Source organism: Arachis ipaensis, chromosome B5 (assembly GCF_059453495.1).
Source record: "Arachis ipaensis isolate K30076 ecotype BB chromosome B5, ASM5945349v1, whole genome shotgun sequence".
Classification (NCBI taxonomy): domain Eukaryota; kingdom Viridiplantae; phylum Streptophyta; class Magnoliopsida; order Fabales; family Fabaceae; genus Arachis; species Arachis ipaensis.
The window spans coordinates 107,521,597-107,547,490 of record NC_142440.1 but is presented as its reverse complement, the minus strand read 5'-3'; the positions used below and the strand labels follow the sequence as shown (position 1 = coordinate 107,547,490).

At 37.6% G+C, this 25,894-nt stretch overlaps 1 non-coding gene and 1 pseudogene across 1 annotated transcript; one reads left to right on the top strand and one right to left on the bottom strand.

The window, feature by feature from the left end:
• The first annotated feature begins 3,713 nt into the window (after window positions 1-3,713).
• Window positions 3,714-25,894, top strand: part of LOC107641960 (uncharacterized) — a 31,837-nt pseudogene continuing 9,656 nt past the window's right edge.
• LOC148565299 (small nucleolar RNA R71) lies at window positions 7,461-7,567 on the bottom strand. The gene has a single exon (XR_015884302.1). It is a non-coding gene; the product is annotated as a small nucleolar RNA R71 (small nucleolar RNA).

The following is a 25,894-nucleotide window of genomic DNA, read 5'->3' as shown; positions in this document are numbered from 1 at the left end:
GTACAAAAAGAAGTGCTGAAATTATGGCAAGCAGAGGTGATTTACCCCATCTCAGACAGCCCCTGGGTGAGCCCTATTCAAGTAGTCCCCAAGAAGGGAGGAATCACAGTGGTGCCAAATGAAAGAAATAAATTTTTACCAACAAGAACAGTGACTGGATGGTGCATGTGTATAGACTACAGAAAGCTCAATGAAGCCACAAGAAAGGACCATTTCCCTCTACCATTCATGGACCAAATATTGGAGAGACTTGTTAGACATAAATACTACTGTTTATTGAATGGATACTCAGGCTACAATCAGATTGTAGTGGATCCTAAAGACCAAGAGAAGACTTCTTTCACTTGCCCTTATGGTGTTTTTGCATATAGACGCATGCCCTTTGGTTTGTGCAATGCACCTGCCACATTCCAAAGGTGCATGCTATCCATATTTTCTGACATAATTGAGAGGTTTATCGAGGTTTTCATGGATGATTTTTCAGTGTTTGGTGACTCTTTTCCTAATTGCTTACACCATCTTGCCTTGGTGCTCAAGAGATGCCAAGAGACTAACCTAGTTTTGAACATGGAAAAGTGCCATTTTATGGTCACAGAAGGGGTAGTCCTTGGCCACAAAATCTCTAAGAAAGGCATAGAGGTAGATAGAGCCAAGGTAGAAATGATTGAAAAATTACCTCCACCTTGCATTGTCAAAGCAATTAGGAGTTTCTTGGGACATGCTGGGTTTTATAGAAGGTTCATTAGAGACTTTTCAAAGATTGCCAAACCTTTAAGTAACTTGCTTGTCTCTAATGTACCATTTATCTTTGATAGAGAATGCGTGCAAGCTTTTTATGAGCTTAAAAGCAAGCTCTCCTCTGCACCTATTATAGCACCACCTAGCTAGGACTTACCTTTTGAATTGATATGTGATGCATCAGATTCTGCTATTAGTGCTGTCTTAGGACAAAGGAGAGACAAGCTAGTGCATGTCATCTACTATGCTAGCAAGGTTCTCAATGAAGCCCAAAGGAATTACACCACCACAGAAAAAGAACTTCTTGCTATACTTTTTACATTTGATAAATTTAGATCTTACATCATCGGTTCTAAAGTCATTGTGTTTACTGACCATGCAGCACTTAAATACTTGTTAACAAAGCAAGAATCCAAGCCTAGATTGATAAGATGGATCCTATTACTTCAAGAGTTCAACATTGAAACCAAGGACAGAAGTGGAGCAGAAAATAAGGTGGCTGACCACTTATCAAGGATCCGACATGAATGAAATATACAGTCCTGGGGTAAATGAAAGCTTCCCGGATGAGCAATTGATAATGATTTAAGAGGCCCCATGGTTCGCAGACATAGCCAACTTCAAGGCCATTGGGGAGCTACCTTCCAACATCAAGAAGCACTTGAAAAGGAACCTCATCAATGATGCCAAGCATTATATTTTGGATGAACCTTACCTCTTCAAAAGGTGTGCTGATGGAATTCTAAGATGATGCATCTCTCATGAGGAAGGATAAGAGGTTCTTTGGCATTGCCATGGATCTATCTATGGAGGACATTTTAGTGGAGAAAGGACTGCAAACAAGGTGTTGCAATGTGGATTCTTTTGGTCTACAATATTCAAAGATGCAAAGGAGTTTGTGACAAGGTACAATGAGTGTCAAAGAGATGGCAACATACCCAAAAAGAATGAAATGCCACAAATATTCATCATAGAGTTGGAGTTGTTTGATATTTGGGGGATTGATTTCATGGGACCATTCCCACCTTCATACTCAAATAACTACATATTGGTGGCTGTGGACTATGTGTCCAAATGGGTAGAGGCTATAGCAACATCAACAAATAACAATAAAGTGGTGATTATTTTCTTGAGGAAGAACATATTTAGCCGATTTGGGGTTCCAAGAGCTCTTATAAGTGATGGGGGAACTCATTTTTGCAATAAGCAACTTGAAAAACTCCTTCTCAAATATGGTGTTAAGCACAAGGTAGAAATCCCGTACCATCCACAAACCAATGGTCAAGCTGAAATTTCAAATAGAGAGCTCAAGAGAATCCTTGAGAAGACTGTTGAGAACTCAAGAAAAGATTAGTCCAAGAAGCTAGATGATGCATTGTGGGCTTATAGAACAGCTTTTAAGACACCTATTGGCATGTTCCCATACCAATTGGTGTTTGGAAAAGCTTGTCATCTACTAGTGGAGCTTGAACATAGAGCATTTTGGGCTCTAAAGAAGTTAAACTTTGATAATCAAGCTGCTGGGGAAAGAAGATTGCTGTAGCTCAATAAGTTAGATGAATTCAAATCTCAAGCTTATGAAAATGCCAAGATTTACAAGGAGAAAACAAAGAAATGGAATGATCAAAGGCTGGCAAGAAGAGAGTTTGTAGAGGGTCAAAAGGTGCTATTATACAACTCAAGGCTAAAATTTTTCCCAGGGAAGCTGAAGTCAAGATGGTCTGGACCATTTATAATCATCAAGGCTTCTCCTTATGGTCATGTGAAGCTTATAGATGACAAGACACAGAGGACTTTCATTGTTAATGGCCACAGACTTAAGCACTACTTGGGGGACTCATTGGATGAGCAAATAGTGAACTATAACCTCAGCTAAAGAGGAAGGATCGTCAAGCTAGTGACGTTAAAGAAGCACTAGTTGGGAGGCACCCCAACATTCATATCCTTTCAATTTCAAGTTGTTAGATTAGTTTATGTTTAGTCACTTAGGTTGTGTGTTTTTCAGTTTTAGTTGTTAGTTGTTTAGTTTCTAGTTTCTTTAATTTGCACTTTAAAATTTTCTCTAGTTTGCTGAAAGTGCAACATTGCTTGCTACAATACATGATGTTGTTAATTGGGCTGAGGAACTAGCTAAAGAGCTAAGTTTGGTGTGGCCACCAACCCACTTATTTTGAGCTTACATAACACACAACCAAATTAATCTTAGGAAGTAAGCCCAAAACTAAGTCTGGTGTGGCCACCATCAAGAGAGATTCATGCGTACATTCAAGGTTCAGCGCAATTAATTAATATCCTAATGCATATAGTATATTGGTGGGGTGAATAAAATTGATAATTAATTGTGTACATATGAAATGGAAGTGGAAGAGTATGAAAGAATTAAATTTATTTCACTCATAATGTACACAATAAAGTTCAATCATTAGACCAATTACTGGCAATGAACTTAAGTTTGGTGTCCAAGAAACACACATTAAATGCCATTTAACTGGAGGAATCTGAAGCAATTTTTGTTCACTAATGAGGATTTGTAACTGAATTTTCAGGAAGAGATGGGGCCCACATGACATTGATTAATCATAAAGTTAAGGAGTCAAAGTGTACTTCACACTTTGGAACTTAAAAATCAAAAGAAAGCTGAACAGTTGGGGGTTGACGCCTCTCTCCACGCTGGGCGCTACTCCCAAGTGGGAAAACATTCAATTTTTGCTATCAATTCCCACCTTCCAGATCTCTCCTCTCACCTCTATATATTGCACTCACCCTTCCCTCTTCTCCACACTACAAACTTCACTACTCACAGTCGAAACCCTTCTTCTTCATCTTTTGCTTTCTTTCTTTCTTTCTTTCTTGCTTTCTTGATTGGGACAATCAAGTCCTAAGTGTGGTGTTGAAGCAAATCCTTGATTTGTTTTCTTTCTTTCCCTTCTTTCAACCCTCTTCATCACCCTTTTAACTCTTCTCATTACATTCAAATGGCACCACCAAAGGCCATCGGATTAAAGAAAAGAAAGACTAAGGAAGCTGGCTCTGGCTCCTCAAGTTACAATGAATTCAAGTTCCTCTCATTCTTCCACCAAAACCAGTTCTATGGGTGGGTGAGTGAGAGGCAAATAATCCCTGAAGTTGGCTTCCAACTAGGGAGAGATGAGCATAGGAAGATCAACATAGAAATCAACAATAAAGGCTGGAAACTCTTGTGCAACAGTATATTACAGATTAGCAATGTTAGTACCTAGTATGACACCAAGTGCAGCAGTAGACACATGCAGCACATAGTTTTATGAATTAAAACAATAATATATATAACAATCCATTCATCCATAAGCTCAAAAAGACAAAACCGCCATCCCAAGTCCTAACATCATAAAACAAAGGCAGCAAAAAAAATGCATATAACAAACTAGATAGCACAACAATAGAAGATCTGCAGAGTTTATAGAAACACACAACTCTATAGCATTCTAAAATATTTACATAACATGATATTGTGTGTATATATTCTAGTGAGGGGACGAATATATCTCTAATATGTTTTTACTAACCGAATTAGTTATTTCAATGCAACGAGTCAAACAACATTTTTACACATGTAAAAACAAAGAAATCAAATAATAATATTATATATGAGTCAAATAATTCCAATTGTCCTGGGCAGAAAGGCAGTGACAAATTAAAGAAACAAATTAAGGTACAAAAGCAAGCAGTTAGAGTTTAACCAAGGGGACTAGAAGGAAACAATCAACGTCAATGAAATCTGGAATATTATAATAAACTATATACTAATAATGAAAGTACTTACCCTTTTGCTTAATTAATATAAGTGATGACTACGCATCATGTTATGTTTTTCTATGCTTTTTCACCTTTAATTTTTATTAATCATGCTTAATTATTAAGTGTTTAGTGCTTAAATAGTATATTGCTTTGATCATTTGATTTGACATATTCTGCAGGATATAAGTAGAGAAAGAAGCAAAAAGCACAAAACAAGCTCAAAAGAATAAAGAAGAATTTTAGACACACTTTGAAGTTTGAGCACACCTTGGAGCCTTAGACCACGCTTTTAAAAGCGTGGCCCATGATTAAATCTAGGATTCTTGGCACTCCGTTTTTCTCAAAGAGCACTCTGTCTGTCTAAGCTATGTTCTTTACCAAAGAGCACTCCGTTCATTACTGATGGAGGCAGAAATCAGCCAATTAAGAAATTATAGTAAGAACAGCATTGTAAGTACAGTTCTTAACCGACAAAAATTCGCTTGTCAATTTAGAAGGGTTGTCACAAAATTAGAATGAAAATACTGGGAGTAGAAATCCCAGGTCGTCTCCCAACGAGTTGACAAAAGGGTACTATTTTATTAATCAGGAGTTCTTTGAGAAATTTTTAAGAGTTGAAGAACAGAAAAATAAAGGATTATGAATTAAAACAACGTAAATTAAAAGAGATTTATGTAATCAAATAAAAAGCCTTGACCGGGGGAATGATTAATTGGAAGTTCTATTCTTGTTGGAATTCTCTCAAGTGTAGTATCAAGTGGTTGTTGTTTTCACTTAGTTAACTGATAAACCACTATTTTATGATTTATATTGTGTTTAATTGTGTGATTTTATCATGATCCTTACCCATTTATTCATTAAATTAGCATGAAATTATAATCCCTTCCTGAATTTATAACATGTTTGAAAAATGCTTCCTAGAGACTTTAATTATGTATTTTTAGTTTCCCTTTATTCCATTTGATGCCATGATCTGTGTGTTGAGTGTTTCATACTTCATAGGGCATGGATGAGTTAGAGATTGGAAAGGAAGCTAGCAAAATGGAAGGAACACAAGAATTTGAGGAGATAACCAGCGAGAAGTGACGCGGTCACATGGCTCACGCAACCGCGCGAAGGAGAGCGAATCGCAATGACGCGGCCGCATGGCTCACGCGGCCACGCGGATTGGAAAAGCTCAGGCGACGCGGTAGCGTGGGCGACTCGAACGCGTGGCAAGGAAAACCGCGAATGACGCGTCCGCATGGATGACGCGATCGCGTGACATGTGCGATCTGCATAATCTGCAGACTTCGCTGGGGGCGATTTTGGACCTTATTTCGACCCAGTTTTCGGCCCGGAACAGCAGACTAGAGCCAGAGAATATGCAGAGACAAAGAACAACATTCATTCTAGACAGTTTACAGTTTTAGATCTAGTTTTTCCTCCTCTAGGTTTTTTCTCTCTAGGTTTTTCTCTCTAGGTTTTTAGAAATTTAATTTTTAATTGATCTTAGCATTGGAACATTGAGAAGAGTTATTTCCTCATCAAGACCTCGTCATTCTAGTTTGTTCTCTTAACTTGGTTTTATTCTTCCATGTTCTTTGCTTTGTTCAATTTTTTCATTTGAATACTTTCATGACTATTTAATACAAGGGTTATTTCTTCCATTTAAATTTATTTTCCATTCCAATAATCATGTCTTCTTTTAATTCCCTTTCATGTGTTATGGATTTATTATTTACAATGAGTGAGTAGTTCCCTCACTTGATGGGGAGTTGATTGAAAGGAACTCTTGGGTTGGAAGGATTGAAAGAAAAATTGTAATTGGGTTAACTATTGGATTGTTATCTAATCACTAACACCAATCCCTTTGAACTAAGTGGGTTGCAACTTGTGAACAGATCTAGCATTCCAACTTGTTTGACTTTCCTTTACCTAGTAAAGGATAACCAAACAGAACAACCATTAATTATAAATTAATCTTAAAATCACTCCATCAACAGTAGAAATTCTAACTAATCAACTCCTAGTCAAGGCTTTTATTCATATTAATTAAATTTCCTCAATTTAATTTCCAATTTACTTAACTCAACTTCTTGGAACATCTGATTAATAAAATAGCACACTTTCTGCAACTCGTTGGGAGACGGCTTGGGACTTAAAACTCCCAGTAATTTTTAATTTAAACTCTCTGTGACATATTTCTAAATTGATAGGCAGATTTTCGGTGAGTTAAGAACTATACTTGTAACGTAACCATTTTAATAATTTTTAATTCACCAACTTCCGTACCTCATCAATTTTTGGCGCCGTTGCCGGGGAGTTGCAATAGAGTGCTAATGTTATTAATTAGAATTTATTTATTTGAATTTTATTTTGTTTTGCTACTATGAGCTGCATGTTTCTTCCGTCAAATGACGCGTTCACTTCCTGATCCGCGCTTGCTAATATTCGATCCTGAAATTGAAAGGACTATTTCACGAATAAGGCGAGAACAGCGTCGGTTAGTCCACGCTGAGGGCGGATCTGAAAGTGAACTTGAGGAAGAAACCAGCCCCCGTTCTACTGATTCGGTTGTTTTACGTGCAGAAGGCATGGTAGCTAGGAGAGTTACCATCCAGGAGGAAGGAGCCCCTGATTTTACAATGCAACCGTTTCAAGCGCATCATCCAGCGGTAGCTACAGATTTTGAAATAAAGACTGCACTGCTAAATTTGATGCCCAAGTTTCATGGCCTACCTGCTCAAGAGCCTATCAAGAACTTGAGAGATTTCCAGGCAGCCTGTTCTACTGTCAGGCGTGATGGTACTAATGAAACTTCAATTTTGCTGAAAGCTTTCCCGTTTTCTCTTGAGGGAAAAGCAAGAAAGTGGTACTACACTCAACCTCTAGCAAATGTATCCAACTGGGATACACTCAGAAAGGAGTTTTTGGAGAAATTCTTTCCATATGAAGTTACTGATAAACTGAGGAAGGATATTTCTACAATTGTTCAGGATGACAATGAGACTCTCTTTGAATACTGGGAGGGCTTCAATAATCTTCTGGAAGCATGCCCCCACCACAGGATTGACAAGATAGTGTTACTTAGCTATATCACACAGGGCATGAGGCCCCAAGATAAGACCACATTGGAAAGTGCTAGCAATGGGTCTATGAAGAAGTACAAGACCACTGATAAGACTTGGCAATTGATCAGTGATTTAGCTGAATCTACTAGGAACCACAGACAAAGGTAAGGCCGTTCAAAAGCCGTTGCAGAAGTATCCTCTAACAGAGAGACTGCTGCTCTAACTCAAAGCATATGTGAGATGACTAACTTGCTGAAGCAGATGCAATTGAATCAACAACAAGCTCAGCAAGCTCAACCTCCTTCACCACAGCAAAACCAACAATTAGTCCTGCAAAGAATTTGCGGAATCTGTGCTGATTACAGCCATTACACTGATGAATGCCCGCAGCTCCAACAAGAAGACAACATGGTGGCATCCACTCATAACTTCTATGACCGCCCCAACCAAGGGTACAATCAAAGTGGAAATAATAACCACGGATGGCAGGATGATGCCAGGGCATCTTGGCCAATTTCACTGACCTTTTCTTTACTGTTTTTAGGATAGTTTCATACATTTCTTTAGGAAATAAGCAAGTTTTGGGTAAATATTCACTTATGCCTTGATTCAAGCATACATTGTGCATTTTACATAATTTCATAAGGATTTTGCATAAGTTTAGTGACAAATATTATGTTGCATTACTCATGACTTGGACTAGAGCTTTGATACACTTTATTGCTTGATTTCAGGACCAAAAAGGAAGCAAGAAAAGGGGAGGTAACTTGCAAGATTAATGAGAAAAGTGATTGCCAATAACATTCTCAAAAAGCCATCAATGCCCACGTTAGAGAGTCACGTTAACTAAGTTAACGTGAACTCTAACGTGGAGAAGAGAAGTTGAGCCAATGTTAGTGACACTTAACATTGTCACTAACGTTGGCAATTACTCATAAGTGGCCACGTTAGAAACCACGTTAACCTAGTTAACGTGGCCTCTAACGTTAAGGGGGGAAGAGAAGCCAACGTTAGTGACACTCAACATTGTCACTAACGTTGGCCTATGGTGCAAAGTACCACGTTAACTCCCACGTTAAGTTGGTTAACGTGGGAACTAACGTAAGGGATGAAGAGTTGTCGACAACGTTAGTGACACTCAACATTGTCACTAACGTTGAAGCAACCACACAACCCCCAAGAGTCACGTTAACCTCCACGTTAACTTAGTTAACGTGGAAGCTAACGATGAGGAATGAAGGATGAGCCAACGTTAGTGACACTCAACATTGTCACTAACGTTGGGATGGCTAAAGATGGCTACGTTAGAGGCCACGTTAACTTAGTTAACGTGGACTCTAACGTGAGACCCAGGGGCACATTGGAACGTTAGTGACAATGTTGAGTGTCACTAACGTTCTCGAAGGTTGGCAAGGACCATGTTAGAAGCCACGTTAACTTAGTTAACGTAGGCTTTAACGTGAAACAAGAAGGGGCACACTGGAACGTTAGTGACAATGTTGAGTGTCACTAACGTTCTCGAAGGATTAACAAGGCAACGTTAAAAGCCATGTTAACCTAGTTAACATGGGTTTTAACGTAAGGCAAAGGGGTGCATTGGAACGTTAGTGACAATGTTAATGTTCTTGAACTTATATTCTCACTAAATATTAACACCCCTAACGTCCTGAGCTGAAGTCTCTGCCTACTTAGCACTTTCTCTCTGCAAGAAAGGCCAAGCCCAAATGAAGAAAAGAACTGCTTCAAACTCAAGATCCAAAGGCGCAAGACTTGAAGAGTAAACTAGAAGCTGAGAAGAGTAGTATATATAGGAGTAGCTTTGAATTGAGAAGAAGCTCTGGAGGCTGGGAAAAAGAGAACTACTCTCTATATTTTACTTTCTTTGCAAATTCTAGTTTTATGATGTATTATCCATCTTTGTTTTCATTTTCAAGAGCTATGAACAACTAAACCCCTTTCATTGGGTTAGGGAGCTCTGTTGTAATTTGATGGATCAATACTAATTTTCATTATTCTTCCTCTATCTTTCCTCTTGATTTTACTTGAAAGCTTTCGATCTTCATCCAAATGAGTAGTTATCTTGGAAGAAAAGCTATTCAAACTTGGATCTCTTTTGAACCTTGAAAGAGGAATGAAGAGATCAAGCTAGAAATGCTTTCTCATGCTGGACCAAATTGGGTTTGGATGGGTATGTGACTATAACCCTCTCAGTACTTGATTTGGGAAATGCATGTGGTATAATCAATGACCATACTTCATCTCTTCTCATGAGCAATTGACCAAGGAATTGGCTATTGATCAAGATTTGAGAGATTGAATTGCAAGAAATTGTAATTCAATCACTTAAGATTGCCAAGGAGATCAATGAGTGCATTGATTGAGGAAGAGATGAAAATGAACTTGATCCAGAGAATTGCAACATCTCCTAAGCCCAATGAACTCCCCATCTCTGATCTTACCCATTCTCTTTAATTTCTGCCATTTACCTTTATGAACAAATCCCCCATTCCCATTTACAATTCTGCAATTTATTTTCAGTCATTTACTTCCAGTCCTTTAATTCTAGCATTTACTTTTCTGTTATTTACTTCCATTCCTTTATTTTCACTCACTTCTTCTCACCACTCTCTTTCACACAACCCCATAAACACTCTTCCCCAAAAATCCTTCACCAATCACCTCAAACTCTCTTTCCCATCACCTCTTCACCGCTCACATCCATCCACTCTTCCCCATAAACCTACCTCATAAACTCCACCTACCTTCAAAATTCAAAACCAATTTCCCACCCATATGGCCGAACCTTAACCCCCCCTCCCTTCCCTATATAAAGCCCTCCATTCTTCATCAAATTCACACAACACACCCCTCTTGGACGAAACACTTCCCACTCTCCCTCTCCTCCAGTTCTTCTTCTTCTTCTTCTATTCTTCTTTTCTTGCTCGAGGACGAGCAATATTCTAAGTTTGGTGTGGTAAAAGCATAAGCTTTTTGTTTTTCCATTACCATTGATGGCACCTAAGACCGGAGAATCCTCTAGAAAGGGGAAGGGGAAGACAAAAGCTTCCACCTCCGAGTCATGGGAGATGGAAAGGTTCATCTCCAAAGCCCATCAAGACCACTTCTATGATGTTGTGGCCAAGAAGAAGGTGATCCCTGAGGTCCCTTTCAAACTCAAAAGAAATGAGTATCCGGAGATCCGACATGAAATTCAAAGAAGAGGTTGGGAAGTTCTAACAAATCCCATCCAACAAGTCGGCATCCTAATGGTTCAAGAGTTCTATGCCAATGTATGGATCACCAAGAACCATGATCAAAGTAAGAACCCGGATCCAAAGAACTATGTTACAATAGTTTGGGGGAAATACTTGGATTTTAGTCCGGAAAATGTGAGGTTGGCGTTTAACTTGACCATGATGCAAGGAGATGAACGCCCCTACACTAGAAGGGTCAACTTTAATCAAAGGTTGGACCAAGTCCTTATGGACATATGTGTAGAAGGAGCTCAATGGAAGATTGACTCCAAAGGCAAGCCGGTTCAACTAAGAAGAGTGGACCTCAAGCCTGTAGCTAGAGGATGGTTGGAGTTCATTCAATGCTCAATCATTCCCACTAGCAACCGGTCTGAAGTTACTATAGACCGGGCCATCATGATCCATAGCATCATGATTGGAGAAGAGGTGGAAGTTCATGAGATTATACCTCAAGAACTCTACAAGGTGGCTGACCAGTCCTCTACTATGGCAAGGTTAGTCTTTCCTCACCTCATCTGCCACCTATGCAATTCAGCTGGGATTGACATAGAGGGAGATATCTTCATTAAAGAGGACAAGCCCATCACTAAGAAGAAGATGGAGCAAGCAAGAGAGCCCATTCATGGAGCTCAAGAGGCGTATGAAGCTCATCACCATGAGATACCGGAGATGCCTCAAATGCACTTTCCTCCATAAAACTATTGGGAGCAAATCAACACCTCCCTAGGAGAATTGAGTTCCAATATGGGACAACTAAGGGTGGAACATCAAGAGCACTCCATCATGCTTCATGAAATAAGAGAAGATCAAAAAGCAATAAGGGAGGAGCAACAAAGACAAGGAAGAGACATAGAAGAGCTCAAGGACATCATTGGTTCCTCAAGAAGGAAACGCCACCATCACTAAGGTGGATTCATTCCTTGTTCTTGTTTCTTCTGTTTTTCGTTTCTATGTTATGTGCCTATCTGTGTTTGTGTCTTCATTACATGATCATTAGTAGTTAGTAACTGTGTCTTAAAGTTATAAATGTCCTATGAATCCATCACCTCTCTTAATTGAAAAATGTTTTAATTTAAAAGAATAAGAAGTACATGAGTTTCAAATTTATCCTTGAACTTAGCTTAATTATATTGATGTGGTGACAATGCTTCTTGTTTTCTGAATGTATGCTTGAACAGTGCATATGTCTTTTGAAGTTGTTGTTTAAGAATGTTAAATATGTTGGCTCTTGAAAGAATGATGACAAGGAGACATGTTATTTGATAATCTGAAAAATCATAAAAATGATTCTTGAAGCAAGAAAAAGCAGCAAAGAACAAAGCTTGCAGAAAAAAATAAAAAAATAAAAAAATAGGCGAAAAAAATAGAAAAAAAAGAGAAAAAGCAAGCAGAAAAAACCAAAAGCTCTTAAAACCAAGAGGCAAGAGCAAAAAGCCAATAACCCTTAAAACCAAAAGGCAAGGGAAATAAAAAGGATCCCAAGGCTTTGAGCATCAGTGGATAGGAGGGCCTAAAGGAATAAAATCCTGGTCTAAGCGGCTAAACCAAGTTGTGCCTAACCATGTGCTTGTGGCGTGTAGGTGTCAAGTGAAAACTTGAGACTGAGCGGTTAAAGTCAAGGTCCAAAGCAAAAAAAAAAAAGAGTGTGCTTAAGAACCCTGGACACCTCTAATTGGGGACTTTAGCAAAGCTGAGTCATAATCTGAAAAGGTTCACCCAATTATGTGTCTGTGGCATTTATGTATCTGATGGTAATACTGGAAAACAAAGTGCTTAGGGCCACGGCTAAGACTCATAAAGAAGTTGTGTTCAAGAATCATCATACTGAACTAGGAGAGTCAATAACACTATCTGAACTCTGAGTTCCTATAGAAGCCAATCATTCTGAACTTCAATGGATAAAGTGAGATGCCAAAACTATTCAAGAGGCAAAAAGCTACAAGTTCCGCTCATTTGATTGGAGCTATGTTTCATTGATAGTTTGGAATTTATAGTATATTCTCTTATTTTTATCCTATTTGATTTTCAGTTGCTTGGGGACAAGCAACAATTTAAGTTTGGTGTTGTGATGAGCGGATAATTTATACGCTTTTTGACATTGTTTTTAGTATGTTTTTAGTAGGATCTAGTTACTTTTAGGGATGTTTTCATTAGTTTTTATGTTAAATTCACATTTCTGGACTTTACTATGAGTTTGTGTGTTTTTCTGTTATTTTAGGTATTTTCTGGCTGAAATTGAGGGACTTGAGCAGAAATCAGATTCAGAGGTTGAAGAAGGACTGCTGATGCTGTTGGATTCTGACCTCCCTGCACTCAAAGTGAATTTTCTGGAGCTACAGAACTCGAAATAGCGCACTTCCAATTGCATTGGAAAGTAGACATCTAGGGCTTTCCAGAAATATATAATAGTCCATACTTTGGCCAAGAATAGACGATGCAAACTGGCGTTCAACGCCAGCTCTCTGCCCAATTCTAGCGTCCAGCGCCAGAAAAGGATCCAAAACCAGAGTTGAACGCCAGAAAATGGATCAAAACCTGGCGTTCAACTCCACAAATGGCCTCTACACGTGCAACACTCAAGCTCAGTCCAAGCACACACCAAGTGGGCCCCGGAAGTGGATTTATGCATCAATTACTTACTTCTGTAAACCCTAGTAGCTAGTTTATTATAAATAGGACCTTTCACTATTGTATTAGACGTCTTTTTGACCATCCTGGATCTTTGGATTATCTTTTGATCTATTGATCACGTTTTGGAGGCTGGCCATCTCGGCCATGCCTGGACCTTTCACTTATGTATTTTCAACGGTAGAGTTTCTACACTCCATAGATTAAGGTGTGGAGCTCTACTGTTCCTCAACGATTAATGCAAAGTACTACTGTTTTCTATTCAATTCATCTTATTTCGCTTTTAAGATATTCATTCGTACTTCAATCTGAATGTGATGAACGTGACAATCATCATCATTCCCTATGAACGCGTGCCTGACAACCACTTCCGTTCTACCTTCGACTGAATGAGTATCTCTTAGATCTCTTAATTAGAATCTTCGTGGCGTAAGCTAGAATGATGGCGGCATTCAAGAGAATCCGGAAAGTCTAAACCTTTTCTGTGGTATTCCGAGTAGGATTCAATGAATGAATGACTGTGATGAGCTCCAAACTCGCGATTGCGGGGCGTTAGTGACAGACGCAAAAGGATAGTAAATCCTATTCAAGCATGATCGAGAACCGACAGATGAATAGCCGTGCCGTGACAGGGTGCGTTGACCATTTTCACTGAGAGGATAAGATGAAGCCATTGACAAGGGTGATGCCTCCAGACGATTAGCCGTGCCGTGACAGGGCATTGGATTATTTTCCCGAGAGATGACCGAAAGTAGCCATTGACAGTGGTGATGTATCACATAAAGCCAGCCATGGAAAGGAGTAAGACTGATTGGATGAAGATAGCAGGAAAGCAGAGGTTCAGAGGAACGAAAGCATCTCCATTCGCTTATCTGAAATTCTCACCCAATGAATTACATAAGTATTTCTATCCCTCTTCTATTAATTATTATTCGAAAACACCATTATCAATTTATATCTGCCTAACTGAGATTTGCAAGGTGACCATAGCTTGCTTCATACCAACAATCTCCGTGGGATTCGACCCTTACTCATGTAAGGTATTACTTGGATGACCCAGTGCACTTGCTGGTCAGTTACACGGGGTTGTGAACCGTGGTTTTGGCATCATGTTTTTGGCGCCATTTCCAGGGAAAGAAAGAGCAATGAACTTTACATAATTAAAGTGTAATCACGATTCCGCGTACCATTAACTAAGTTAACGTTGGCTCTAACGTGGGAACAAAGGGGGCTTTTCAAAGTTATTGGAAATGTTAAGTCTCAATAACCTGTGCGAAGGACTTAGAGGCAACGTTAGTGGCAACGTTTATGCCACTAACGTTGAAGTTAACGTGGCTTTTACTTAGTAACGTTAGTGAGAAAGTTGATTGTCACTAACGTTCTCGAACTTATATTTTCACTAAACGTTAACACCCCTAACGTCCTGAGCTAAAGTCTCTGCCCACTCTACATTTTCTCTCTGCAAGTAAAGCCAAGCCCAAATGAAGAAGAGAACTGCTTCAAACTCAAGATCCAAAGGCCCAAGACTTGAAGAGCCAACTAGAAGCTGAGAGAAGTAGTATATATAGGAGTAGCTTTGAATTGTTGAAAAAGTTCTAAAAGAGGGGAAAAAAGGGAACTACTCTCTGTATTTTACTTTCTCTGAAATTTCTAGTTCTAGGATGTATTCTCCATCTTGGTTTTTATTTTCTAGAGCTATGAACAACTAAACCCCTTTCATTGGGTTAGGGATCTCTGTTGTAATTTGATGGATCAATACTAATTTTCATTATTCTTCTTCTATCTTTTCTCTTGATTTTACTTGAAAGCTTTCGATCTTCATCCAATTGAGTAGTTATCTTGGAAAAGAAGCTATTCAAACTTGGATCTCTTCTGAACCTTGAAAGAGGAATGAAGAGATCAAGCTAGAAATGCTTTCTCATGCTGGACCAAATTGGGTTTGGATGGGTATGTGACTATAACCCTCTCAATACTTGATTTGGGAAATGCATGTGGTATAATCAGTGACCATACTTCATCTCTTCTCATGAGCAATTGACCAAGGAATTAGCTATTGATCAAGATTTGAGAGATTGAATTGCAAAAAATTGTAATTCAATCAATTAAGATTGCCAAGGAGATCAATGAGTGCATTGATTGAGGAAGAGATGAAAATGAACTTGATCCGGAGAATTGCAACATCTCCTAAGCCCAATGAACTCCCCATCTCTGATCTTACCCATTCTCTTTAATTTCTGCCATTTACTTTTATGAGCAAATCCCCCATTCCCATTTACAATTCTGCAATTTATTTTTAGTCATTTACTTCCAGTCCTTTAATTCTAGCATTTACTTTTCTGTTATTTACATTCTCGCCATTTTATTTTCTGCAACTCTCAACCCAAATTTTGGATTCGCTCAACTAGAACATTCTTCTAATTAAAGTTGCTTGATCAATCAATCCCTGTGGGATTCGACCTCACTCTATTGTGAGTTTTTACTTGACGACAAATTCGGTACACTTGCCGAAGGGAGATTTGTTGAGAGACAAGTTTTCCGTGCATCAACGGATGGCACCGAGGACGGTGCAAAGCCTTAAGTGTGGGGAGGTCGGTCAGTACCTGACTTCCGGAGGTAATTTCTTTTCCCTGGCACCAATAATTAGTATATTTTAGTTAGATTTTCTTTCCTTTATAGAATAGAACAAATTGCATAGGTTAGGATAGTTGTATGCATGTTCTACTTGATTGAAAAGACAATAAGTTTCTTTTAAGACTCTGTCTTTGGAACAAAATTTCACTAATTTTTCAAAATTTTTATGATAAATTTGCTTGAGTTGTATTTGGAACATAATATTTGAGCTAAAGAACACACAACCTGTGAAAGATTTGAGCCTTTATGTATGGTTACATTATTTAACCATAATTATTTCATTCCTGTGTGTTTACTTCTCTATGATTGTGATCTATATTTTGTTTTATCTTATATGTCTAATATTTATTATATTTATATGCTTGCACATGATTGAGGCCATTATTTGTTTAAACTCACTTATCCAAATTAAGCCTAACCTTTTCAATTTCCTTTGTTAACCACTTTGAGCCTTTAAATCCCATTTGTTCTATATTTTACCACATTACTAACCTTAAGCTGAAAAACAATTGTATATTCCAAATTGAATCTTTGGTTAGCCTAAGATAGAATTGTGTATGCTAGTTAAGTATGGGAAATTGTGGGAACAAAAGTTGTTAAGGGAATGTGTCATGAGAATTTAATGGAAATTTGGATACCTACTCATGTGAAACTATAAGAATTAAAAATCTATATGCATTGATAAGCTATATTTATTTTAATGTCAAAAAAAAAATAATAATAATAATAAAATTTATATAAATAAATAAAGGGGACAAAAATTACCCCAATGTTAAATTCAGAATTCAAAGATCAATGCACATATGATAGAATAAAATATAAAGTTGATACATGAGTATGGATTGAAAAAGAAAATTCTGGGTAGCTAGGTATGAACTTTAAGATTACATTAAAAGTATACAAGTTAGGTTGGAGCTTGGGTTAATTAAATATTCAATTTATTAGTTCACTTGACCAAATGTATACCCCTACCTGTACCTTAGCCCCATTACAACCTTGAAAAGACCTCATGATGTTTGCATTGGTATATCGACTGTTGTTGATTGGTTAGGAGAAGAACAAAAGTTAGAAAGCATGATTAGAGAAGGATAGAGTGATTACCCTATACACTAGAGATTAGAGCGTACATACATTATCAGTGAGGGTTCAATGCTTGAATTTCCATGTTCCTTGCTTTCATGAGCTATCTTCTTGCACTTTTATCTGTTTTATTGTATAATGATAGAATTAGTGGAATTTGATTTGTAATTATTTTGAAGAGCTTATTTACTTTTGATCAAGTGAGCAAGAATCATATAGTTGCATTTATTTATATATAGGCTTGCATTGCATTTCATGAGTTTCTACATGTTCATACTTATTTCCCTATCTCCTTCAATTAAGCATGAGGACATGCTAATGTTTAAGTGTGGGGAGGTTGATAAACCACTATTTTATGGTTTATATTGTGTTTAATTGTGTGGTTTTATCATGATCCTTACCCACTTATTCATTAAATTAGCATGAAATTATAATCCCTTCTTGAATTTATAACATGTTTGAAAACTGCTTCCTAGAGACTTTAATTATGTATTTTTAATTCCCCTTTATTCCATTCGATGTCGTGATCTGTGTGTTGAGTGTTTCAGACTTCATAGGGCATGAATGAGTTGGAGATTGGAAAGGAAGCTAGCAAAAATAGAAGGAACACAAGAATTTGAGGAGATAACCAGCGAGAAGTGACGCGGTCGCATGGCTCACGCGACCGCGCGAAGGAGAGCGAATCGCAATGACGCGGCCGCATGGCTCACGCGGCCACGCGGATTGGAAAAGCTTAGGCGACGCGGTAGCGTGGCCGACGCGAACGCGTGGCAAAGAAAAGCGCGAATGACGCGTCCGCATGGATGACGCGATCGCGTGACATGTGCGATCTGCATAATCTGCAGACTTCGCTTGGGGCGATTTTGGACCTTATTTCGACCCAGTTTTTGGCCCCGAACAGCAGACTAGAGCCAGAGAATATGCAGAGACAAAGAACAACATTCATTCTAGACAGTTTATGGTTTTAGATCTAGTTTTTCCTCCTCTAGGTTTTTCTCTCTAGGTTTTTAGAAATTTAATTTTCAATTGATCTTAGCATTGGAACATTGAGAAGAGTTATTTCCTCATCAAGACCTCGTCATTCTAGTTCGTTCTCTTAACTTGGTTTTATTCTTCCATGTTCTTTGCTTTGTTCAATTTTGTCATTTGAATACTTTCATGATTATTTAATACAAGGGTTATTTCTTCCATTTAAATTTATTTTCCATTCCAATAATCATGTCTTCTTTTAATTCCCTTTCATGTGTTATAGATTTATTATTTACAATGAGTGAGTAATTCCCTCACTTGATGGGGAGTTGATTGAAAGGAACTCTTGGGTTGGAAGGATTGAAAGAAAAATTGTAATTGGGTTAACTATTGGATTGTTATCTAATCACTAACACCAATCCCTTTGAACTAAGTGGGTTGTAACTTGTGAACAGATCTAGCATTCCAACTTGTTTGACTTTTCTTTACCTAGTAAAGGATAACCAAACAGAACAACCATTAATTATAAATTAATCTTAAAATCACTCCATCAACAGTAGAAATTCCAACTAATAAACTCCCAGTCAAGGCTTTTATTCATATTAATTAAATTTCCTCAATTTAATTTCCAATTTACATAACTCAACTTCTTGGAACATCTGATTAATAAAATAGCACACTTTCTGCAACTCGTTGGTAGATGACCTAGGACTTAAAACTCCCAGTAATTTTTAATTTAAACTCTCTGTGACATATTTCTAATTTTTTTAATTCACCAACTTCCGTACCTCATCATTAACCCTTACTAAATAAAGGAAAGTCACACTACAAGAAAAAAGGCCTGTCGGCCACTTTTTTTTGCCACGCTTTTAAAGTGTGCCCAAAAGTGGTCTATGTCCACGCTTTTGTGAGGGTGGCCACTGATTTGTGATTTGGCCACGCTTTTTTTGTCACGCTTTAAAAGCGTGGCCATAGAGGGAAATCAACATGCTTTTATGAGGGTGGCGACTGATTTTTAATTAGGCTACGTTTTTTTACCACGCTTTAAAAGCGTGGCCATAGAGAGAAATAAGTACGCTTTTGAAGCGTGGCTGATTTATCTTCCTATAGGCACTCTAGAAAAAGCGTAGCGACATAGTTTTCACCAATTTTTTTTCACGCTAAAATTTTTTCCCAATTAAACACTTTAACCCTAAAGAAGTGACAATCCTTTCACTACTCAAGCCTCCGAACACTCGCTGCCATCCCCCTTCATCTTCATCACTGCTGATGAGAACCCATGCACGCCCTCTACCCCAGCCCTTCATCTTCATCGCCGCTGTGAACCCTCACACCCAGCCTTCTCTCTGAGCCCTCTCTCGCAGCCCTCTATCGCACCTTCTCTCGCACCCGCTCTTTCGCAACCCTCGAACCCTCAATGCAATCCTACTCCTTGGATTCGCAACCCTCGCACCCTCTCTCGCAACCCTCTATCAGCACTGCTCTGTCTGCATCGGCGTGCCCTCCCTCAGCGATCTCACTCTCGTAAACCCTAAACACTAAAGACGCTGCCTCTCTCTCGCTCCTCCCTCAATCGCCGCTTCCTCTCCCTCAATCGGTGCTCAACCCTCACCGTAAACACTACAAGGTAAGTATTTCTTCCTTCTATTTCTCTGACCCTGTGATAAGGGCCATTAGTTTGGTTCCCTGGCTGTTTCGCTGTTCCTATGTTGCAGTGATGTGAAAATGAAAGTTTAAATATTGACACATTAAATTTTGGAAAATGTTAAGATCTGATTTTTATTGTAAAAATCTATTTCGCTGTTCCCTAGTTTGTTTGATTCTTGAGCTTCACTTCATTTCAGATATGTGAGCTTGGTTTTGGAAGCTTGTTTTCTTGCTCATTATTAGATATTTTATAATTTGTATTAATTGGAGACTAGTTATGCTTTCTAATCTTTCTCACATGTTATTCTTGTATTTTGTATGAAGAAAATGAACAGGGTATATTTGATGCTATTCTTTGTGAACGCATTGATTTCTCATTGGAGTGCTTGAATCATTCTCATCATGAAAATCCTTTATTGCTTGCAGATCAGCATGTTGCTGCTGCGGTTCAGAGTCCCAACAAGTCAAGGCTCTTAACCATGCTTGATGAGGGTGGTTGTTTTTTCTTTTCATTTTCTTTTGAAAATTCTTGAGTAATGTTATTTGGATCAATTATTCATAGAAAATTTGAATAAAAAAATATATGTTAAAAACAAGTTAAACATATAAATATATGGAAGAGGCTGATTTTTGTATTTGGATATATACTTGTGTATGGTAATAACTAATAACACCTACTTCTCTATTATATTTGATTTTGATTTTGATGTGGTTTTGTTATCACAGTCCAACTTTTTTTTTTTCAATGCTTAAATTGAGTAAAGTTTTTATAGACACAATTCAATTTTGTAAATAAGAATACATTTCTTTTAAAAAATATTTTATTGTTTCCCTCTATGATCTGTGCCACTGTCATTTGAAATAATTGATGAAATGGGGTTTTCATTCTCTTATGAACTTCATATCTGAGTTCATGTTTAATGTAAATTTTTTTTTTGCCATTTTATCCACTTGTATTTTCTGTTTTAGATCAGTTTTTTTCTAGAAGGGAAATGGGTTTCTTTACCAAATTTACATGTTGACTTTGTTTAGAAAAAATTATAAAAAGACCAAAAAAACTAGTCCAAGTTATTATTTGATATTTATCATCAACTTTGCTATATAACTGGTTGAGGTGGTGAGTGGATTATTGCAAATTGCAATGAAAGATGGATAACAAATTGAAGTTACCATTATTGGTGCTTTTTGCTCAATTGCTTCTTGTTTGTGGCACTTTCACAAACAGCTTCCAATGATAATGGTAAGTTCTTTTGATCCATATATATATGATTCAAGTCTATTCTTAAGTTTGATTATCTTTTTATATATTAACATCTAAGGTATTTATTTCAATGAATGAATCAATGAAACAAATTTAACTTTTCATTGCAGTTGAGGCCTTAAATTCTCTAAAGGATTTTTTGCAAATCAATATTCTCAGTTGGGTTGGTTCAGATCCTTGTAGTGGTTCTTGGCAAGGAATCACATGCAAGAACTCACGTGTTGTTTCCATGTAAGTTCTCTTCAGACTATGCTTAATTACAGTAGAAACTTATATGCAGTTAAATTCATTACCAAACAAGGTACTTTCCCCCTTTCTCTAAATAAAAATATTGGATTTGTTTTGCTTGTGCTTTTTTAAAGAAAGACAGAAACAAAAATAAGTTATTTTTTCTGTTTATTTATTTTGAAAAAGCAGGTAAGGACTTGCTTCTTCCAAAAGCAAATGCAGTAGAAGTGAGAGAATTATGGTTATTTGAACATCACATCGGCACAAGATTCTGAGGTTTCTAGGTTTATTTTCCAAGTTTAGATAGGGAATTGCATAGTTGTTGACCCTTTTCTTCACCATGTAGGGTATGATATATATCTTGTTGGAGGTTGTGTCCAGGATCTTATACTAAAGCAAATAAGTAAGGACTTTGATATTATTACTTCAGCTGATCTTAAAGAGGTTATAACCTTTCTCTTGCACTTTTATTTCGCAGGTTTTGATTTTATTTCCTGTTATCAATATATTGTAAAGGAAATTGTGAAAACAAGACTTAGTAGTTATCACAACTTTCCTTATAAAACTTAGAAAGGAAAAGAAAAATTGAAGAATTTTGAACATCTTTGTAATTATCAAATGAACCATATCAAAATATAATGAAAATAGGAAACGAAGAAAACTTGTAATGCCCTCTGTTTAGTTTGGGCTTGTATTTGCATATTTGAATCTTAACTTTTTGTATTCATCATTGTTTAATTTGTAGGTGTTGAGAACATTTCCATGGTGTGAGATAGTTGGTAAAAAGTTTTCCATATGTCATGTTCGTATGGATGGTACCATTGTCGAGGTTTGTTTGGCATAACTATCTTTAATGTAGTGATTGCTTAATTCTTCTCTATCAAGCATGCCTTCACTTTATGTCTACTTTTAAAGATAACATCGTCATAATTTTCAATTAGGTTTCGAGTTTCAATATTGCTACAAGGAAGTCAAATCACTTTCATCATGACATCGAGGCACCCAGTAGCTGTGATAAGGAGGACTATCTTCGTTGGAGGAATTGTTTGAAATGCGACTTTACAATTAATGGGTAGTATTTAAAAATCTTTCTTCATCAGTATTACGGCTTGATAAGGTTTTAAAAATCTCCCCTCCTCCTTTGTCTATTATACTAAAAGATTATTAGGCATCCATGAGAATATCCTACGTGAGTTGCCTTCCTTAATTGTTTTAGGGTAGGCTCCTGATGGAAATGAATTATATGCTTGCTTATGGATCCGGTGAAGCTTCTTTGAGATTATTATGGAAGTTTGGCCTTTTAGATATACTACTCCCCTTTCAGGTACACCGTACATGATGATTATGCATGTTAATTTCTAAATTTTAGTTGCCGAATGTTAGCTCAAATTGATATTGACGTTACAGGCTGCTTACTTTGTTCGTCATGGATTTCGAAGATGGGACAAAAGAACTAATATGCTTTTGGTAACAAATATTCATTCCAATTTGGATACAGCTTATCTAATAATCTGAGAATAATGCTATTTGTTACTTTCATGTTTAATTCGTTAGTGATATATGCAAGGGTTCACAAAATAAGCAAGTCTCACTAGGAATCTAAGCTTTCAGGGTTTGCATCCTAGCATTTCATAAAACATTGAGTGATCAAACAAGGGAAGCCTCGGCGGTTGCTACATTTAGCCTTGCAGTTCATAATGGTGGAAATTTATTGGAAGCTGTAGACATAGCTAGGAGGATCAACAAACAACACAATGCCAGGTTTCCTGAGTTATTAGATCCTTCAGGTCTAGATGCAGAGGATTTAGAAGAAGAGATTCTGGATCATGCTGACTCTGTTAAAGGGACACTCTCACAGATGACTGATGCGCATAAACGTGTTATGCTACGATTTAGGAAATTGCACGATCGGCAAAATTCCTTCCGGCAAGTGCACCGGTTATCATCGTCAAGTAAAAACTCACAATAGAGTGAGGTCGAATCCCACAAGGATTGGTTGAGTGAGCAATTCGGATTAGAAGTGTGTTCTAGTTGAGCGGAATCAATATTTGAGATGAGAATTGCGGAATGTAAAATTGGCGGGAAAAGTAAATGACAAGAAAATTAAATGGCTGAATCTTAAATTGCATGAATTCAAGAGCAGAATGTAAATTGCTGAAATTAAAAGGGAATGGGGATGATTGCAAGAATTGAATTGCAGAATGTAAAGAGAAAGTGGAAATCAGAAATGGGGAATTCATTGGGTTTAGGAGATATTGAAATCTCCGAATCAAAACATGTAAATCTCTTCCTCAACCAATGCATTCATTGAATTTTGCTTGGCAATCTTATATGATTGGATCCCAATTCCTTGGCTCACCAATGCTCTCTAAAAACAAACAAATTCCCAATCCCTTGGTTTAAATGTTCATAAGAAGAGATGATGCTTGGTCACTGATTATACCACACAATTTCATGAACCACAATTTGGTAGGATTACATGTCACAATATCCATCCAAACCCCAATCCAATCCACTGTGAGAAAGCTTCTCTAGCATGAATCCTCCATTCCTTTCCCAAGGCTCCGAAGGATTCCAAGTATGAGTAGCTTCTTTCCCAAGACAACTACTCAATGGAATTAGATCGAGAAGCTTTCTAACAAAATTCAAGAGAAAAGATTGAAGAAGAAGATAAACTATTATTGATTCATTGAATTACAATAGAGCTCCCTAACCCAATGAAAGGGGGTTTAGTGAATCATAGCTCTGAATTCAATTACAAAGAAAAGGAAAACTGGCTAAAAGTGAAAGTAAAAGTCCTTTCTAACTTCAATTCTATCCTATTTATACACTTTCTATATTGAGCTTCAGTTGTGCTTCTTGGGCTTTGAGGCCTCTCCTTGCTTTCCTTTTGCCTTGGGTTTATGATCCATAATGTTGATGAGGTTGTTGATCCAAATTCTGTACATTTCATTGAGCCAATTTAGTGATAATCAAATAATGACACATGACTCAATAAATTGAGATTTCAAACTCATCAATCCTTCAGGCCCAATCCCATAAACCATGATATTCAATTGGGTTTCATACCAAAGTGAGTTTAAGTTAATATTTGTGCTCAAAGACTAACTTAAACCACAATATTTTTGGCCCAGAAACCTTTTCCAAGAGTGGCGTTTAAGTTGCAGTTTAAGCTTAAACTGCAGCTTAAACGCCAGACACTTCCAGTGAGGCCTTTTGTAGAAGCACGTTTAAGCTTCAGTTTAAGGTTAAACTGAAGCTTAAACGTGGAAATGGAAGAATGGTAGCCCTGGAGAGTAATGTAGTCGAACACGTTTAACCTCCAGTTTAAGGTTAAACTGGAGGTTAAACGTGGAAAAGGAATGAGGCATCCTGGAGGTCGAACACGTTTAACCTCCAGTTTGAGGTCAAACTGGAGGTTAAACGTGGAAAAGGGTGGAAGCTTACTGGAGGTCGAACACGTTTAACCTCCAGTTTGAGGTCAAACTGGAGGTTAAACGTGGAAGCTTGGAATGGTGGCCCTGGAGGTGTCGAACACGTTTAACCTCCAGTTTGGGGTCAAACTGGAGGTTAAACGTGGAGGTGGAGAGAGCAACCCTGGAGTGAAAGAAAACGTCGAACACGTTTAAGCTCCAGTTTGAGTCAAACTGGAGCTTAAACGTGGAATTGCCCCTGGTACTCTTCCTGGTTCTGGCGTTTAACCTCCAGTTTGAGGTCAAACTGGAGGTTAAACGTGGAACTCCTCCCTGGTGTCATACTCATTCTGGCGTTTAACCTCCAGTTTGACTCAAACTGGAGGTTAAACGTGGAATGCTCCTTAAGTGAGGCCTATCATTCTGGCGTTTAACCTCCAGTTTGAGGTCAAACTGGAGGTTAAACTTCAATCCCAGCATTTCTTATTCTTCATGATTTTGGCGTTTAAGCTCCAGTTTAAGCTTAAACTGGAACTTAAACTCCACATGTGATATTCAAGCTTCCTTTATTGATTTTCTTGCTTCCTTGCTTAGCCTCTTCTTCCCTGAAATCATCCAAACAATTGCATCAAAGTCTTGCAAAGTTTCATGAGAAATCTTCCATTCATAGCATTCAAATAATATAACTAAAAACTCATGGAATTTGCATAAAAATCTACATGTTGAATGATTTATTGCTTTGTTCTTCATTTAACCATTTTTGGTTACTTTAAGCTCAAGAAAATGCATAAAACAACTAAAACTAACAGAAAATTGCTAGTGAAACTAGTCCATGATGCCTTGGCATCACAACACCAAACTTAATACTTGCTTGTCCCTAAGCAAGTCCTGAGTTATTTGAGAAGAAAGTATGAAACAGAAAGCAATTACATTGGCTATATTAGAAAGCATTTGAAGTTCATCAGAAGGGTTTTATGCAGAAAGTTGCAGCATCACTTTTTCATACTTATCAGGTAGGATTATCACTTTTTCATTGCATCCATCAAAAATTGCTATGGCCTCTTGTTATTCTTATGTCTTTGGTACCTTTCTTTTGTTTTTCTTTTCTTTTTCTTAGAGCTTCTTTTGCTCCTTGTTTGCTTAGTGTCATGTGTTGCACAAGCCTTTGGCATTTTCTTTTTCTTATCAGTGCACTACACATATCCACTTTAGGCA